The following is an 18,980-nucleotide window of genomic DNA, read 5'->3' as shown; positions in this document are numbered from 1 at the left end:
CAAATCCCTTCGATAGTGCTAATGCTAAAGAAAATCTTGTCCGTGCGGAAAAATGACTGCGTTTAAATGTCAGCAATGCGACATTGGCATGTACGTAAAACCATACGAAATCTTTAAATGTGGACCACTTATACGCGAAAATTATTCGCGTAGAAATGCTCAGAGACCCCGTTACAGCATTGAGTGACACAGGCATCATGGCACAAAAACAAACAGAAAAAAAAGAAACAGCCCTATCTTTATTAGCGCTAGCACAGGACAAATGAGATATATTGTGACAGCCAACGAATAAAGGTACACCTGGCAGAGAAATCAGTTATGTCAAGCAGAAAAGACCAACAGCCTGTAGAGTTTGAATTATCGCCAAACAAAGAAGGAAATGAAGCTGATCGCTAATTATTATATGATAAACCAAGAAGCACATTGAAGCGTTTACGGAATGAGTGAACATTTTTTCGCGTATGTCGCATACATCTGGGAACAAAAGGTGTGAGATTTAATTTTTTTTAATTTAAGATAGATAATAACTGTTTTTTATGTATTGACGGAGCTTTTCTTCAGTTGTTTGACGGTGCTACAAGATGGACATTCCACAATGTAACAGCACACGGAAGCATGACACAATCATGAACGTTTTCTCTCCATGCTTAATGTTATGTGCTCTCCTGCGCCTTTTTATTGCTTTTCTCGCGTGAAAGCCTTCTTGCGCAGAAATTGGCCTAGTGTAATGAATATATAAGCTTCGGCGTATGTCCGAGGAGGTGGTGGCCATCGGTTGCGGCTGTGACCGACGTGGCCGATGCAAAAGCAGTGGAAGCAGATCGGCCTGTCATCAGGGGTACGCAATTCGAACGGGTTGCGGCGAGATGTGGCAGAAAAGGACTGCCGAGAACGAAGAGGGCCGCTAAAGAACTGGGGAACACTGGGTTGAGAAGTTGAACACACAGAGTTCAAACCCAAGTTCGCAAATTCCTGTCTGACGACGGCCTGAATCATGTCAATTGTGGTTGTTGGTGGATCGTGAGGCGTCGCTGAGAAAGCTGGCGAACAGGTGGCCTCGAGCTCGCGGCGAACAATACGGGCTACGTCGTCACAGAGGTGGTCTGACGCGGTCGACCCTGACATGTCGACGTAGAAGCAGTGTTGGGTAGCCGCGTTATGTGGTGTGAAATACGGCGACTCTTCGCTTGTTCAAGGCGACGACATTCTTTGATGATGGCGTCAATAGTCGAAACGTTGCGGGGAACGAGTAAATTGAAAGCGTCGTCGGCGATGCCTTTTAGCACATGCGCCACTTTATCGGATTCAGATATAGCAGCGTCAGCTTTGCCGCATAGAGCCAAGACGTCGAGTATATATGAAACGTATGGCTCTGTAGGTGTCTGAACACGAGACGCAAGAGCCTTTCTCGCGGCAACCTTGCGCCCAATGGGGTCGCCGAACAGTTCACGTAGCTTTTCTTTGAAACTGTCCCTTTTGGTTATCTCGTCGTCATGCGTTTGGTGCCACACGCGTGGGGTGCCGCCGAGATAAAAGATGACATTGGCGAGCATAATGGTTGGGTCCCACCTGTTATTATCGCTCGCACGTTCATAAAGCTTGATCCATTCGTCAACATCCTCTCCCTCCAGGCCAGAGAACACACCAGGGTCGCGATGTTGGGCAGCCGTGACGACGGCAGCAGTCGGACAAGCTGAAGCCGTTGCAGAGGCGGTCTCGCCACTGGGAGGCATGGTGACAAGCTCGATATACCGACCACTTCGGAGTTCCGTGGCGAGGATGGGGACCGCTAACCTCCACCAGAATGTTACGTGTGGAAAGACACAGACGAAAGAAGCGATTTCCAGGCTATTTAAAGCGGAGCCAGAGAGTCAGGCCGACACTCGCTCGCGCCAAGGGCACCGACCCACTTCGTCGTTCTCGCGGCTGCTCATCCCTTGGGCATCTCGCGGACAATATCGTAACAATATGTAAAAGAAGTTCAGTGTTTGACGGAAGCTGACGTGGGGTCGGGATGGAACGTGGTGAACCAGTAGACAAAACCCGGGACACTACGCCGACCAAAGTGAAACTTTAAAAGAAAAGAAGACGTTTTGGCTCCCACACGGGAGTCTTGTTCACAGGTAAAAGAAACGAATGTGTTCGAGCAGCTCGTTGAAATAGTGTTGTACATGCGACGTGCTTGGACTGTAACGGACGTTATGCATGAAGCTTGCGCTCGTCGTTTCACGAATCTAGCTGCCGTATGCCTGCGGTATTTATTTATTTTTTATTTGGTTACATCAACTACAGTTTTCTGAGTAGTTAATGAATGCACCAAATAACATCGCCTAAGAAATCTAATTTATCAAGTTTAGACGCGAGTTTTGTACTAACACATTAAGACAGAAAAAAACACAGATAGAGGCAAATACATGAATTATCAAATTAAGAACAACCATTGTTCTAAGAAATAAGAAACTCTACAAGTATAGAGAACAGTATGTCTACAAAGGGGCTGCAAGAAAACTCGGCAAGTATAAAACTACGCTTTGGCTACGCGAGCTAGCAGTATTATAATGTAAGCCAAGTGCCAAACGAGGTAAAGAAAATGCATAAAATACCGCAAGCCGACGACGGACACAGATGAAATGTGACTCATCGGAAGACGTAAAACGTGAATTGATCTAAGCTGAGTGGTAGTTTTGTTGAAAGTTTTTTTTTTTTACTCAGGTGTTAAATATAGCCCCATCCCCCATCCCCCACCCCTCCCCGCAAAGCTTATGCGGTGGGTTCGGATTATTTCAGACTGGGCGTTCTAATTTCATCACTCGAAATTTGGTGGACATTCATATCCGACTATGCTCTAGCAGTGGTCCAAGTCTTGCTACAGAGCCTAGGAAGCCACTCGAAAGATTTGGGGTAATAACTAAAGCGCTTTCTTCCTTAAAATTCCTTAGAAATATTGCAGAAGCCTCCATGAACACCGCACAGGCCAACACCCGCGGTAAAATGAATGGTGACGTAAAAAAAATTTATAAACACTCTACTAACATGAAAGTTGTGTCCCCTGTACAAACTACAACTTTGTTATGATAGCCGCAACAGTCACAAGCTGTCGTCGGGCGTCTAAGTGAATAAATGGCTGGATACAGGGCCCACTATATTTAAATTCCAACTCTGGGCTTTGGAAAGAAGAAAGCACGGTTCATGAGTAGAAATTAGGCACTATTCGGCAGCTGTTTCGTGTACGTACGTAATTGTATCTAATGACAGGCCTGTCGCGGGAGGCCAGTCCGATCGAAAAACAAAACAACAACAACAACAACATCGGTAAGATACCACACTTGTGTTTCACCCAGAAGGAAAAGCCTAATGCACAGAGGATGCGCATACGGCCTTACAAAACGAGCTATGCCACGTATCTTGGTTGCTATTTTTCGATAGTCAGTTGATACAGGATGCGTGACTGACGCCTGTGAGTGTGCACACGTGATTCCCATGTTTAAATCTGGTGATCCCCCTTTAGTTTCAAACTACAAGCCCGTTTCACTAACAAGCATATGCTGTAAATCACTAGAGCACGTCATACCATCCTCCGTCATGACATTTCCAACAGATCATAATTTCTTGTATAGCAATCAGGATGATTTCCTTCGCGGTCGTTCCTGTGAAACTCAACTATTCTAATTGGTAACTGACCTCCACGAAGCCGTTCATGGTGGACTAAAGATAGAAGCTATACTTATTGATTTTGCAAAAGCATTTGACAAAGTTCCGCACATCCGCTTATTAATGACGCTAACGAATCTTAACACAAACAGTAGGATTATAAATTGGACAGCTAATTTTTTAACACAGCGAAGTCAATCATTCTGCGTGAACTGGTACTGATCTTCACTTTCGCATGTAAAATTCGGTGTGCCAGAGGGTTTACTCCTGGTTCCTATATTGTTTCTGATCTATAATAACGACATAGGAAACACTTTATCTTTTGCTATCAGGTTATTCGCAGACGGTTGTATCATCTACAGACGAATTAGTAACGCCTAAGACGAGAACTAATCACAGGTAGACCTCGACAAACTCGCATTTTGGTGTTGCCAGTGGGAAATGGAAATTTACATTTCCAAAAACTAAGGCCATGACGTTAACGAGAGCACATAATCCGGAATCGAGCTACTACACGATTCAGGGAATCCCTGTTGAGAAAGTATCCACATTTAAATATCTCGGAGTTCATTTATCCTCTGATTTATCTTGGAACGAGCATATTCATACAATAGCCAGGAAACCATCCAAAACACTCGGCTTCATTAAACGTAACTTATACTTGGCGAACTCTGCTACTAAGTTATTAGCATACACTACGCTTGTTCGTTCAAATGTAGGGTACGCATCCATTATTTGGAATCTGCATCAAACCTATCTGATCGATCAACTCGAAGCAATACAAAATAATGCAGCAAGATATATCACAAAGAAATAGTCGCGAAACTACAGTGTTACGGATGTCAAGGAATCACTTTCATTGCCCTCTCTTCAAAACCGCCGACTAATAACATTGTTATCACATTTTCAACCGTTTATCATAGTACATCGCTGTTCCGCGAATCTTACATCAATGCAGCTCATAGTATTTTTCAGCGTTTTGATCACCCGCTTAAAGTGCAACCCTTTTTTTTGCTCGCACTAATCTGTATCGTCATTCACTATTACTTTTGGAAATATATCATTGGAATAAACTACCAAGGGACATTGTATCTGCCATTAATCATAATGTTCTTGTTAAGAAGTTGAAGATTTTCCTAAATGTGGGATTATTTCAGCGTTGAGTGCTTGCATGCGTATGTTATTCTTTCTGTATATAATTAGATCACTGTATCGCACAAATTTTCTTTTTAGACGTTTGTAATTGCAACTGCCTCCCCCGCATGTAATGCTCGCATGGGCCTTTATGTTGTATGAATAAATAAATAAATAAAAATTTGATACAGCGTTTTCAACATCCACAGTGCGAGACCCCTAAAATATGAAACATTGAATAGGCGTGCAATAAAAATTTGTTTCAGAAGTCATGAGACAAAGCAATCAGCAGCAAATTTATTGCTCTGCGCTTCGCGAGAGGGAAGTCGGAAGAACAGAAAAAAAACGATGGCAAACGTAAAGGAATGAGCTATTCGCACCCGCATACAACAGTGCTCAGTGGGCATTCAGAGGCGCTCACACAGATCAGTTGCATTCTAGTAGAACAGCAGCACCCTTGTGCATATATATATATATATATATATATATATATATATATATATATATATATATATATATATATATATATATATATATATATATGATGTAGTAGTGCTGTTGAATAATGCACTTCTCTCTTCTCACGAAAAATGCAACATTGGGAATGTCTTCAATTTGTATTTCAACCGCATTTTCAATTAAAGCACAGTGTCGGCATGAGAGTAACAGTTGAATCTTGAAATAGCAGCCGAGCAAATCCACATTTTAATACTGATCAACCAAGGTTAAACACGTTATATTATAGATGCTGCATATCGCTGGGCACGGCATAAAGGACGCGGGCATTGGTTATTACACACTTAATATGTCAATGTGTCTTAATGCTCACCCTTGTCCTTAGCGCTGCGACCAAAAAATATGCACGACCAACTAACCGACGTGTTTCATTTAAAGATCGAACGTCTTGCATTTCGTTTCCCATATATTTTTTGCGAATATTTTTACTGTCGGCCATCATGATGCCCCATTAATAACTGCCGCAAATGAACGCAATTTTGTTTCAAAGAGTCGCTGACTTCATTCAACGTGAGCGTGTTATGACGAGCTTTTGCGCGACTTGCAAAACATTTTCGCACTGATACAGTATTTATTCCAAAATTGCGACACACAAAGACAGATCGTATTGGTTGTCCTAATGGGAACTGAATCGTTGTCCTAAACCATTGGGACGCTAATGACTTTCTATAGACGTTAGGAGGTAAGCAAGTGTATTTTTTTCGTTTCCGTTGCTGAGCGAGCGTGCAAAATCCCCGCTAAAAATGGCGGGGCCATCAATAAAGTGGTCGTTTATTATACCACTACCCTACAGATTAATGTGAAATGACAATTCAAATGTAAAATGTTGACACATGCACATAGGGTATTTTTTCGGTGAACCTTTCACTTGAATATTGCAATAGTTAAGATTGGGTTGGTTTTGATTTATGAACAGAAGTAGTTTTGCGCTTTTCCCCCATTTGTTCATTTGAATATCAGTATTAATATTAACTGCATTTCTGTCAAGCTCCACTATAATAATTGCACTGTAAAACACACTGAACCATTTTAGTCCTTGCTTTCTTTTCTCTGATTTCTTTTTACTTTGGCATTCTGAACACTGAGTCACCTTGAGGAAGGGGTTTTGATGCATTGAGAGCGAGTTTCCGTCTTTTTTTCTTTAATTTAATTTTATCGCTCTTATGCGCATACGCATTACAAGGGGGAGTGGTACATAACATACAGAGAAAAATTTATGGACACAGTTAAGACTGATGAAACAAACGGCAATACAGAAAGGCAACTACGAGAGAAAAATTACGAGCCAAATACATGTTAAAGTCGAAGCAGTTGATAAAGAGAATAAACGGTGATCAGAAAAGAACAATCACAAGCGGAGCAACTTATCCACATATTACAACTCGCTAAAAACCTGATAACTCTCTGCAAAAATAAACAATTAATAAAATGTTAAGGATCAGCATCAAGCTTTCGCACGAGAGATGAACAAAATAAGTCATGATCTGATATTAATGCTACGGGTGGAAGGTGAGTCTACTCCGCGATGTACGAGGTAGAAAAGACTGCAAAAAGGGCATTGATTTTAGAACTGATAACGTGTGCTTTGTAAACATGGTCGATGCGTGATGAGCGATAAGATGGCTGCGGAATAAAAGCCTGTTTAAATTCCTCGTCACGACAAATTTGAGAAAAAGACGAAGGCGAGGTACTTTTTTAGGGAGCTCAAGAGATGGTAATGGTAGGATTAGTTTCAGTGAAGTTGTGTTGCTAGCACAGTTGTAACTGGAAAGAGTGAAACGTGCCGAATTATTGTGGACCTTCTCGAGTGAGGATGTTAAGTTCGCGAAACCGGGGTCCCAAATTTCAGAGTCATATTCTAATTTTGAATGTGCTAATGTCTTGTACATAGTCAGCTTTGCAAAAACAGGTGCATGTGCATTAGAAAAATTTCGGCGCAGGTAGCCCAGTATGCGATAACTGCTGTTGATTATATAATTGATATGATTATTCGAGCTAAGGTCATTCGTTATATGAACGCCTAAGTATATGTAAAGGGTAACCGGATCTAAAGGAATACTATTTAATTCATAGCAAGCAGGAGTATCGATATTAGTTCGGGATACTGCCATAACTTTACATTTTTGTAACATTTAAATCCATGGCCTATGTATTAAACCATTTAAATATACTATTCAGGTCAATTTGTAAAGCAGAAACATCGGTCGGCTCAGCTATTTCGCGATAAATAGCGCAATCGCCGGCAAATAAGTGGTTGGGGGAAGCCGCGAAGTAAGGAAGGCCATTAATATCAACTAAGATGAAAAGAGCGCCCTAGACGGACCACTGTGGCCCATCTCACGAGACGGTCGTTAACGATGAACTGTTATGGATAGCGAACACGTACTGCCACCGTTCCTTGGGGAAATTCAATCCAGCTGAGAAGATTTACGTCAGTATTTGGGTGCCTGAGTATTTCGGTACATGAATGAATTCTTCAAAGTCTGCCTCGTTGTAGTCAAACATAACCGTTCGTTTTTTTCGTAGCTGGGGTTGCTATGGGGGGGGGGGGGGGGAAGCATAGATGACATTGAAAGTATAGAGTGATCGCTGAGTCCAGGCATGAAAGTTATCGGGTCTTCCAAATCGGGTTTAATGGTAAGAATTAGTTCAAGATGGTTTCCAGAACAGCCAACAATGCGTGTTGTAATATTAACGACTTTAGTAAAATTGAAAAGAGAGTAGATACCATGGAAAGCTTGGCGAAGTTAGGAATATGGTGCGCTACATGACGGTGCCGATTTCCAGTTTATTGACGGGTAGCTAAATTCGCCTAGAAGTGTCACTAGGGATGTTGGGTATCGAATCAGGGCAGAGTTATTTGCGTCATGCAATTCATTGACGAACGAGATATCTGCATCAGGTGGACGGTAACACACACCGATTATGTGTGTTTTAAGGTTCTAACTGACACAGCACCATACAGATTTGATATCACCTGCGATAATAATGCGGAACGAGTCTCCCCCGTTTCATCAACACTAAATATTTGCTAGTATATTTCATTTGATGTGCGTGCGCTTGTTTCCATGCCCTTAACGTTTCTTACGCGACTAATCGTGATTTCCATTAGGAGTACCCGAGTAAACGTTGAATCTTGCGCAATTTTGTGGGAATAAAGATAGAGTTCAACCCTTCTATTCATGTACGAGACGGTCTGCTACAAAACTAAAGAACGAAGATAAAATTATGATTCCAATTTCTGGACTTACCCCCGGCATCGGTCTTCCGGGATAATGAACAATCGACCCATTTCGTGGGTGTCAAAACGCATAGGAGATGCGTGTATGCGGTAGATTATACTGCACATCATGTCATGCGCGTTCTTTTCGAATTTATATATGCTCTTGCATCGATACTACGTATCAGGCATTTTTTACGGTTACCACTACACAGTTTGTGTTAAGCTTCTTGTATTAATTACCTGTTTTGGCTTAAGTACAATGAGCAGCTCAGATTTGAACATGGGCAAAATGCCCATGTTCTTATACAGCAGGCGGCCAGGAAGAATTATCTTCTGATTGCATCGAGATATGAAGTATTGATATTCGTTGCCAGTTTGCTTACCACTGGCGTCGGTCTTCCATTTATTTCGATGTCGTTATCCTCTCTCTGTGTGACTTGTGAAAAATAAGCAAGCACGTTTTTCATATTTCTTTAATTATATGAGTTTCAAACGGCTGACATCGATAAGTCAATTCCTAGCACGAAACAAATGGTGCATTTTCTTTGAAGAAAGTATCATCGATGTCACATGTGAGGCTATAGGTAGCTTTTTGATAGCATATTTAATGCTATTTTATGGTATTGTTCATTTCTTATAGCCTGCATACGATATATAAATATCGTGTTAATAAAGGAGCAATCGCAGAAGGTCTAGATTATATAAGAACTCTACTTCCTTTACGTGTCGTATTGCCGTAGTTAGATACACAGTCCTAACAATCATCTCTACGAGTCTAAGTTTGAAGAAGCACAAGAAATACTCGATATTGTCTGTGTGATACGCATGGTGCTTACCATATTATTTCCAGCTTCTCCTTCCATCCTCGCATCCTCAGGGAACATTGTCTACAGTAAGAAGAAGTGTTGTATGATTGTAAACGTGTACATGGCTTTCCGCGCAGGTATTTTTGTGTATCTGAATACTTAGCACGTGCTTTCTGTTATTGTAATCAGTGTTATTGGACAGTGCATGTTGCGCGGGCCGTTAATTTGATTCCTCAATATTACGGGTTCGTGAAGTCGCCTCACACCCGTCCGTATTTCCTGCCTTGATGTTTTGTCAGTGGCCGAGCCCTTCACATAACAGCAATCCACTGAGACGTTGATATTGTGATGAGTAAGATAAAATTCCCCATACTACATGTTATGGACTGTACTCGTAACCGTAGGTACAAATATAGTTGGGTCGAGTAACGCGCTTTGTACTTATATGCAAGTCTGTGCAAGTGTGAATAAACGTCAGCAACATGATAAGTTCATATTTAGTAATAAAACAGCCATTAAAAGCAAGCTGTTATGCCATGGCTGTACTTTTTAATTAGGACTTGTCTGCAGTATAACAAAGAATAAAACTTGTGGCTACAATAATTATTTTATCTGTGAGAACGATGATAGGCAAGCTCGACATGCTCATCAATTTTGAATCACGCTGGTTCACCTGCGAATAAAATCTAACCTTAAAGCATTTGGCACTCCTGCTACTAATGCTAATCTCTCATCAGGGATAGTTATATAAGCATTACAGGTGCATACTGGAAATTTTCGTATGAGTGGTCTCACCACTTGTCCCATTTGGCCCGGCCAATGCCCCTAGAATTAAAAAAAAACGCAAATATAAGGCAATTGGATTTCTGTATAAAAATAAAGAAAGAATGGTTAGAGCGAGATAGCAAACATTGTGAATGTGGTTACGGGACCTTTGGAATCATGCAGACGAAGTTCGACTGCCAATAGTGTGTTCGTATCAATTGGGGCTTTTAAGAGATACTGTTCTCAAGATACAAAATATTCAGGGTCTTTCAGCGAGCGCTTTAAAAATTTTTAAAGGTTGCCTGTGACAGATAGCTAAATTCTAGTGTATGAGCCGGTCTACTCAGAGGCGGACACTATTTGCGCAAAAAAATTGAAATGCGAAATCGAATAATTAACAAGAATTCACTAATTAGGTTTCTAGCTAATTATCTTCTGACCCATATTGCAATTTACAAATGCTAGCAGTGGACCTCGCAAAGCGGATCCACTTGTAACGAATTCTCAGGATGACACGAGTTTCGAGATATAAATTCCTGAACTTTGCGGAGAAATGCATTGGCGTTTCAGGTACTTGTGTGCTTCAGTGCATGAAACGGCTTTTTCTTAACAAATTACCTCGAACGCCAATGCATTTCTCCGCAAAGTTGAGGAATTTATATCTCGAAACTGGTGTCATCTTGAAAATTCGTTCCAAGTGGATCCGCCTTGCGATCTCAACGGCCAAAATGTGTAAATTGCAATATGGGCCATAATGTATTTACTCAACAATTATTCAGTGAACTTTTAATAATTAGTCGATTTGCCTCACATTTTTTTTCGGCAACTTTGAAAAATTTTTTAAAGTGTTCGCTAAGCACCCGGTAATGATTCTCATGAAACCATGTCCCGCTTTAAATGACAGCCAGACTAAACAGCGACACAATTGTTGCATTTGGAGAATAATTTCTAGACTTATGGCGTATGGAGAACTAGTGGTTTTCCGCTAGTAAAATACCTACGTCCGCAGCTTAGTAAATACATTGGAAGTTGTTCATAAAAACACACTGGTGGGTTTGTAGTGGAAATTGTGTTTCCTTTATTTAGGTAAAATTTGTACGCGGCCCATTTGATTTATTGAGTTTCTTTTATTAACTCCTTTCTACATAGCTACAGCGCTGGCGATCATCTGTTTTCAGATGCCAGCTCGTCTTAGGGAGGGTGTTCGCATGTATGTATGTCTTCCAATTATTCGTGGTTAGTACACGAAATAAACGCTTAATCTGCTACGCCACGAAGGGGAATTTATTGTTGCCTGATATGCTCAAGGATTTCAAAGATCCATGACGCAGGACCCCAGTTCGGAAAATTGCGCCAGAAATCGAACTCTCAATAACACCGTTCTACGTTGGCGACCGATCCAGTCGGTCTTGCCGACTGGATCGCGTAGTTTCCTCTACAACAGTAGAAAGCGCCGCAATCACCGCGGCTTTGCGGAAACTACGTGCCTTTTCTGCACGAGATGTCGTGGTGCTGACGGATTCCAAGTCAGCATTACAAAGATTACATCGGGGCCTACCTCTAGAGAAATTTACAAGGCAGTCTCTGGCACTGATTGACGACCTCACGAGCAAAGGATTTAGCATAAGGTTTCAGTGGATTCCATCACACGTAGGAATTGATGGAAACGAGGAAGCTGATGCCCTTGCACGCCTAGCGCTGACATGTGTCCCAATAGTGAAAGCTCCAAAAGCTTTTCAAAACCCTAAGGATGCAATCCGCCTTCACTTTAGACAGATGCACAAGAATCCACACGAATCCTGTGTGACTCATAGATTTACACGCGAACAAGCGACGCTTTTATACCGCATCAGGACCGACTCCGCATACACCCCAGCTTGGTTATTCAAGACTGGGCTTCGCGCTTCCCCACTCTGTGTTTTCTGTGGTGACATTGGTGACATCGAACATTTCATTTGGCTATGCCCAAGTTTGACACAGAAAGAAAAGCGTTGGTCGACAACCTGCAAAAAAGCGGTCTCACGCACAGGACCTTTGAAGACGTTGTTTTCCCCGGAGGGCCCGCGGTATTCTGGAAGAGAGCGCAACGCCTGCTGATAGCCTTCCTGCGAGACACGGGGCTCATCGACCCCTGGTGACACATCCCTGATCTCAACTTGAAGGAGGATCAGGCGGAACAATTGCCGGCTATGTATGCCAGGCTAACCCCGCCTGCTTCAACATCACCACCACCACCACCACCACCATTCGCGACCTACGCTTAAATGCATGTAAACAGTGATCACATCGCTTTTCAAAATCAAAACAACCGCGTCTAATGCTGCTCACTAGTGACTGGTACAGGAAATGACTCTCCACCTCAGTAGATTGGTTCCTACCGTGTAAAAATCAAAACGCCTGCGCCATCTTCTCTCCTTACCTCCTCATGTCTGTTAGCAGGTTTTCCACCAGCCGCGTCATTATTCCGCTGTGAAGTGTGAGAAAAATGTGTTCAGTCAAATATACTGCTGTTCTAGTGGTGCGCATTCTGCTCTTTTATATTCTGTATTTTATCTGCATACAGTTTGCATCCTCTATTTCTTACGCCGGTCATATTCCGTTTCGTTCTCTTTCACTGTTGCTATGAAACCTAAAGTTTTGAGGCTCACAAGAGCGAAATGGCCTTCTGGCACTTGTATTATATTTGGCGGTTAATATATTAGTTTTTTGTTGTTGTTTTGCGATTTATTGAACGATAAACTCGCGTCAGCACTGTAACAGCGGTTGCGAACCTCACAAAGCAGGCCTGATTTCAATAGTGTATACGGGAACGTCTTTAGGTGTACGGAAAATGTAATGACAATGTAGCCGTGAGGTTGTTTTCGTTACGATCATGTTTGCACGAGTATTATTTTAGTACGAGTATTTATATAAGTACGAGTACATGTCTTTATATTGGGGTAGGAAATAGAAGATTGTGTGTCCTAACGACGGACACGAGCATGCTCGTATCCTGTAAACAAGGAAATATATCTTTAATTTGGATATTCCACGAACAATAGTTGGCGCCGCTTCGCTGTGGTACAGTGCGACCCCTCACGCAAACGAGAAGACACTCTGGCAGAGTCCTTTCACAGAAGAAGGTACGAAAAAATTTCTTGCGGCACAAGATTTGTGGGACGACGTACTTTAATAGCGAGCGCATATTATGGTTAGGTAGAAAAGCATTTCATGGTCCGTTCAAGAAGAGACTACGCAGATAAAAGTAATTCTGTTCTTTTTTATATATTTCTACTCACTTTCCGGAGAAACCACTGCACGATTAGGCACTTAAAATGGCAGGCTTTCTGTTACTCTACAAAATATAACTTCCTTCATAGACTTCAAATCATAGACCAGCGCTCTAGATAAACTAGGAACCTACAGCTGTACCTGCTGTTGTCGCCATTGTTTACTTCTAGTTGGTTCAACACAATCAGTCAGTGAATCATGAGCCTCGAACTAACCAAGAAAAGTGAGGTACAGAATAAATCTGAACTTATAAAAGGCAACCGCGGAAAGCTCTTCGTGATGAACGAATTTTAAGCCTTTTTTGTATACCATCCACAACCAGAAGCCTCGCCGCAGTGAATTATATATTTCTTTTTACAGCAGAGCACAACGCCTTCATACTAGAATGTTAGGGAACACACTTCTTTGGAGACGACTAAATGCTGAGATTATTTAAACGCTGTCCTCAAAGCCTTCCGTGAATGGTGCCGAAAAATAATGGTGAACAGACCAAGGTGTGCTTTCTTCAGCTTGCAATATAGCCATCCAATTTTGAAAACTATTTTTATTTTCGCAATTACGCAAATTTACTCACCAATGTCTAGCATAAGTAACGTTAAAATATGTCTAAATCTCCCCTGTCTAGCAAATGGAAGACTGATAGGACTTCTTTCCCATTTTCACAAGCTTTATCACTGCACGTCGTCTTTCAGTGCATCACACATCAGGCCCGCCCATGGTATCTTCCCGCGCCTTGATCATCCTTTAAGCATGCGGCCCTTTCTTGCGCGTGCAAACTTCTTCAGTCACGCACCCCTCTTTTCCACGCTGTATTATTGTAATGTGTCGCCAAATGAAACCTTATCTGCTCTAAGTCATCATTATCTCCAAGCAAAACTGAAACACTATATTAACGTACACACTTGCTCATTCGTCGTAGACGTCTGTGTGTTTCTGTGCTTCTTTTATTTTACTTTCTTTTTGCCTAACCGTGTTTGTATGTTCCTTGCGCAAATGGCTTTGTTTAACGTTAGCACCGAGTTCCTTGTACTGCATAAATCGCCTTGTGGCTGTGCTTTTTTTTTGCTGTTACATGCGGTGCCTGATGGTACGTGTACCTATCTTAAACAAGCATTTTCCTTGTATCAAGTAAACAAGTAACTTTGATTTTGAGCAACACTCACTTTAAGGACTATATGCATCTTCAATGCTTAGGATGTATTGTTCACGTGCTTTAATGCTTTTACTTGTCTTTGTTTTTCTTGTGTCTTTTCGCTTGTGCTGTTTTATTTTAACATGCATTACCTGCTTAAATGGGTGTACTGTATCTATCAATGATTTATTGCAACAGCCCTGTGTAATGCCCGTATAGATCTTATGGTATCTCATTAATAATACAACAAGATGTCTTCATATGTGTTCTTACCAGTGGCATCGACATTCCAATATTTTCGTTGTCGGTGTCTTCTCTCTGTGAAACGAGGTAGATGTGGAGTTATGAATTGAATGGTATGGTCAATGTGTTGACAGTTAGTGTTGGAAGGTATTGTTTTCCTCATGTAAAAAGTGAAATAAATTATAATTCTGAATTCACAGACATTAACCTAAGTGTTTTCAGAACTGCGATTTACAACGAATTGCATTAGTAGGAAGCGTAAGAAATTCTGTTACTGTTTCATTTCTAGTCTGTATTTTGAATCTGAGCAGTAGTGAATATGCGTAGCTGTTTTGCTACATATTGGACTTATACCATCGTTACACAAGACCCTTTCGATCGCTATCGAGCCCGATTGGCATCATATTTCTTGATCACATTTGAACCACTTTCCTAGCTTGGGAAAAGCAGTCAATCGCAATCGAAAAATTCGATTTGTGTTTAAAGTGCCCCATGTGAAACCGATATTAGGCGTCGATAATCCTTCCCTAATTTCATTTCGCCAATTACTTCATCCTCTGAAAATGCGCGATTACATGGTTTCTCCGGAAAAACCTTGTGTAACTTTTTTCGATTCATTTTTATCCAGTACGCTAAAAAGTGCACCAAAGTTTCATTGGTGCCCTTTCCATAGAGTGACATGTGCAAAGTGCATAGGAAGTGGAACTTTATATTGACATTTTGCTATTGGTCGTCAGCCAAGGAAGCTATATCGACACGCCGAGGTTTAAAAATTGAACTCCGCAAATTTCTCTTTCGACATTCAAGTTTTCTGCCCATATCCTCTTTTCTTACTAAATATGATGGACTGTCATATTGCGTAAAAGCTAGAGAGCTTCATCTCCCGGCGTTGCAGGCGTCATTCGAAGAGGGAGAAGAGACAGGCCTTTAATATGATAGAAAAGCGCTGAGAGGAAAATAATGTCAACCAGGTAAAACCAACACTTCGCGCAGCGTCAGGGCAGTCCTCGAAATAAAAAGTATTTTTGAACTTATTGCACACTCAGTCATGCATTTTTTTTTCATGAAAACAAAGTTAAACAACTCAGCGGGACTTTGGTCGCTTTGAGCTCGAAGATGTGTAGCATAGTGGCACCTTCGTACTCTTTCTTACCACGAACATGCAGCCATGAGAATTTTTTGAAGTAGTAGCAAAGTCACTGGGGTTCCATGAACGAGTATACGAACACTGCGGTCTCTGGCCCACCATCGCCTCTCTCCCCCACCGGCCCTCTCTTCTTTCCGCCGCGCCCTCTCTCCAGCTTCATCCAGCACAGCGAAAGCTGCGGGTCGCGTCCACACGCCCCAAGAAAGAATCATCCACTGTTCATCCACTGCGCACACTCCGATCGACGCCGGTTAAAATCGAAGCTTGATGTAATGTTTAGTTAAACACGATCGGCGAGCCACCGTCTCCTTCCAGAATACAGCTTGGACACTCCTCACGTTAACACTATCGTCCTTTGTCGGTCGACCAATCGACAGCTCCTACCCAGGTTATCTCACGACGAGCGAAGGAGACACAGGAAAAGCCCGGAGAGGAGCACGGGCATTTTTTTTTTATTTCTGGCTTCCCCGAGACGCATACCCCTGCCATGGTCGCGAAGGATTATCATTACGGCAAGCTGTATGCGATTCGCGTGCATATTTAAAATATTCAAAAAAGATTGTGAGACGTAATCTAGGGTTTTTTATAGTATCTACAAAAGTCGATAATTAGACAGAGGCATTGCTAACGCAGAAAAAGCATTCATTTACCATTCCTAACGCAACGGGTTACGCGGAACGTCGTAGTCAAAGGTGGTAGTGTGGTAATAAAAGTGGTTGTCTGTGGCAAAGTTGTAGGCATGCAAGTTAAATTTTGTTGTATTGGTAAACCAGTGTGTTCAGTTGACTCGCAAAGTAATGTCCTTGGTTCCGCAAAAGCATTTATGCTGTTCTTTTTGTCGGTTATATTCTAATGCTACTAAATCCGGCCAGTTCTGCTTCGACAGACAAACAACCCTAAACCTCCTATTCTTCTCATGTTTTCTCTGACGCATCCTGCATTATCCGAACTATTGTAAGCCGCAAATGAGCGTGATTTCGGAAGTTGATTAGCACATTAAAACATTATCCACATAGTTTATATGTATTTAACGTGTTAAACCTAAACAAAAGCTATTGTTCTGCTCGTAAAACGATCGTGTTCTGTAAGCGTGAACTGTTACTTCTTACCGGTGCGTGTACTTCCGGAGCTGGTGGGCGTGTCCTTCCGGTGGGTTGTGTCTACGGGCGAAAAATATGGCCGTATATGTCAGCCCTATTCTCATGTGTTACGGTACTATGTTTATGTGACGCGAAATTCGTTCTTATTTTTCATGCAACTCCCCTTGTCCGCATGCAATATTTAAATTTCATGATGCACTTGCGCGCTACAGTAATGTTTCAGCGAAGGCCTCACCTAATTGTAATAAACATGGCATACTTGGATACGAGTCATAAATAACAATCATAATAAACTAAATTATTTCGTCTATTTGGCACTGTTTTGATATAATTAAAGTACAAAGAATGGTCTATTACTTTCTCAACTTTCAAGTAAAGTACCAGAAATTAAAAATCGACGTTCATTCCCATTTTGCTTACCACTGGCGTTGGCATTTGGTTCCCTTCGCTCTCGATGTCGGCGTTCTGTGAGTTACGAAATATAGACAAGAAGGCTTAACTTTTTGGTAAAGACTTGCCGTTTCATAGTCTATCACATTGATGTATTTTATGTGTGAACGGCTCCTACAACCACTCAGATAAATTTCGTCTGTGCAAATCGTCGTACATTTCACATGTGCTGCCCGCGATGGCTTTTTCGCTGAGTGCGTCTTCTGTATCAGTGTTGTTCTACCCTGTCCATCTTACAGCGTTGCTTTGTGCGGTGGGCAAAAGTCACCATATAGACAAAGCGTACGAAAATTTGGGTTTAGTTTATTTTCTTATTTTCGCGAGGCATCGCACGCTTAATGCCAAGACGAGGGATCGTGTCCCATTTGCGGCCAGTTTTTTTTCTTTTTTACTCCCTAGACCAGTAGATTTTTATAATAGCGACGTTGTTAGACGCTTTAAATGACGCTCAATATGTACATATGTACATACACATATGTACATAGTGTCGTCTTTCGGTGAACCTTTCAGTGGATATTACAATAGCTATGATGTATGAACAGAACTGCTTCTGTGCTTTTCCACCATTTGTTCATTTGAATGTCAGTATTAATAATAACTGCGTTTCTGTGAAGCTACAGTATAATAATTGCAGTGTAAAACACACTGAACCATCTTAGTTCTTGCTTTCTTTTCTCTGCTTTTTTTTTACTTTGGCATTCTGAACAGTGAGTCGCCTTGAAGAAGGTGTTCTGATGCATTGAGAGCGAGTTTTTGTCATTTTTCCTTTAATTTCATTTTACCCCTGTTATGCGCATATGCATTACAGGGGGGAGTGGTACTTAACATACAGAGAAAAATTTAGGGACACAGTTAGGACTAATGAAACAAACGGCAATACAGAAGGGCAACTACGAGAGAAAAATAACGAGCCAAATACATGTTAAAATAGAAGCAATTGATAAAGAAAATAAGCGGTGATCAGCAAAGAACAATCACAAACGGACCAACTTATCCACAGATTACAACGCACTAAAAACTCGATAAATGTCTGAAAAAATAAAAAAATAATAAAATATTAAGGATCAGCTCAAGGTATCGCAGGACAGATGAACGAAATAAGTCATGATCTGATATTGATGATACGGGCGGAAGGTGAGCCCACACTGTGGATGTACGATGTAGAAAAAATTGCGAAATGACCATTGGCTTTAGAACTGATGACATTTACTTTGTAAATATGGTCGACGCGGGATGAGCAATAAGATGGTTGCGAAATAAAAACTTGTTTAAATTCCTCGTGATGACAAATTTTGTGAAAAAGGCGAAGGCGAGGCACTTTCCCACGGAGCTCAAGAGACGGCAATGACAGCGTTAGTTTCATTGAAGCTGTGCTGCTAGTACAGTTGTAACTGGAAAGAATGAACGCGACGAATTATTGTGGACCTTCTCGAATGAGGATGTTAAGTTCGTGAAACTGGGGTGCCAAATTGCAGAGGCAGATTCTAATTTTCCACCTACTAATGTCTTCCGCATAGTCAGTTTAGCAGAAACACGTGCTTTA

The 18,980-nt window shown here is 41.5% G+C and overlaps 1 protein-coding gene across 1 annotated transcript in view; it reads right to left on the bottom strand.

Moving 5' to 3' along the window:
• LOC142559271 (uncharacterized) overlaps positions 1 to 18,980 on the bottom strand; it is a 235,862-nt gene that overhangs the window by 19,219 nt on the left and 197,663 nt on the right. The gene's annotated exons all lie outside the window — the stretch shown is intronic.

The sequence above is a fragment of the Dermacentor variabilis genome, chromosome 10 (genome assembly GCF_050947875.1).
Source record: "Dermacentor variabilis isolate Ectoservices chromosome 10, ASM5094787v1, whole genome shotgun sequence".
Lineage (NCBI taxonomy): Eukaryota > Metazoa > Arthropoda > Arachnida > Ixodida > Ixodidae > Dermacentor > Dermacentor variabilis.
This window is presented reverse-complemented; position numbering and strand designations above follow the sequence as displayed.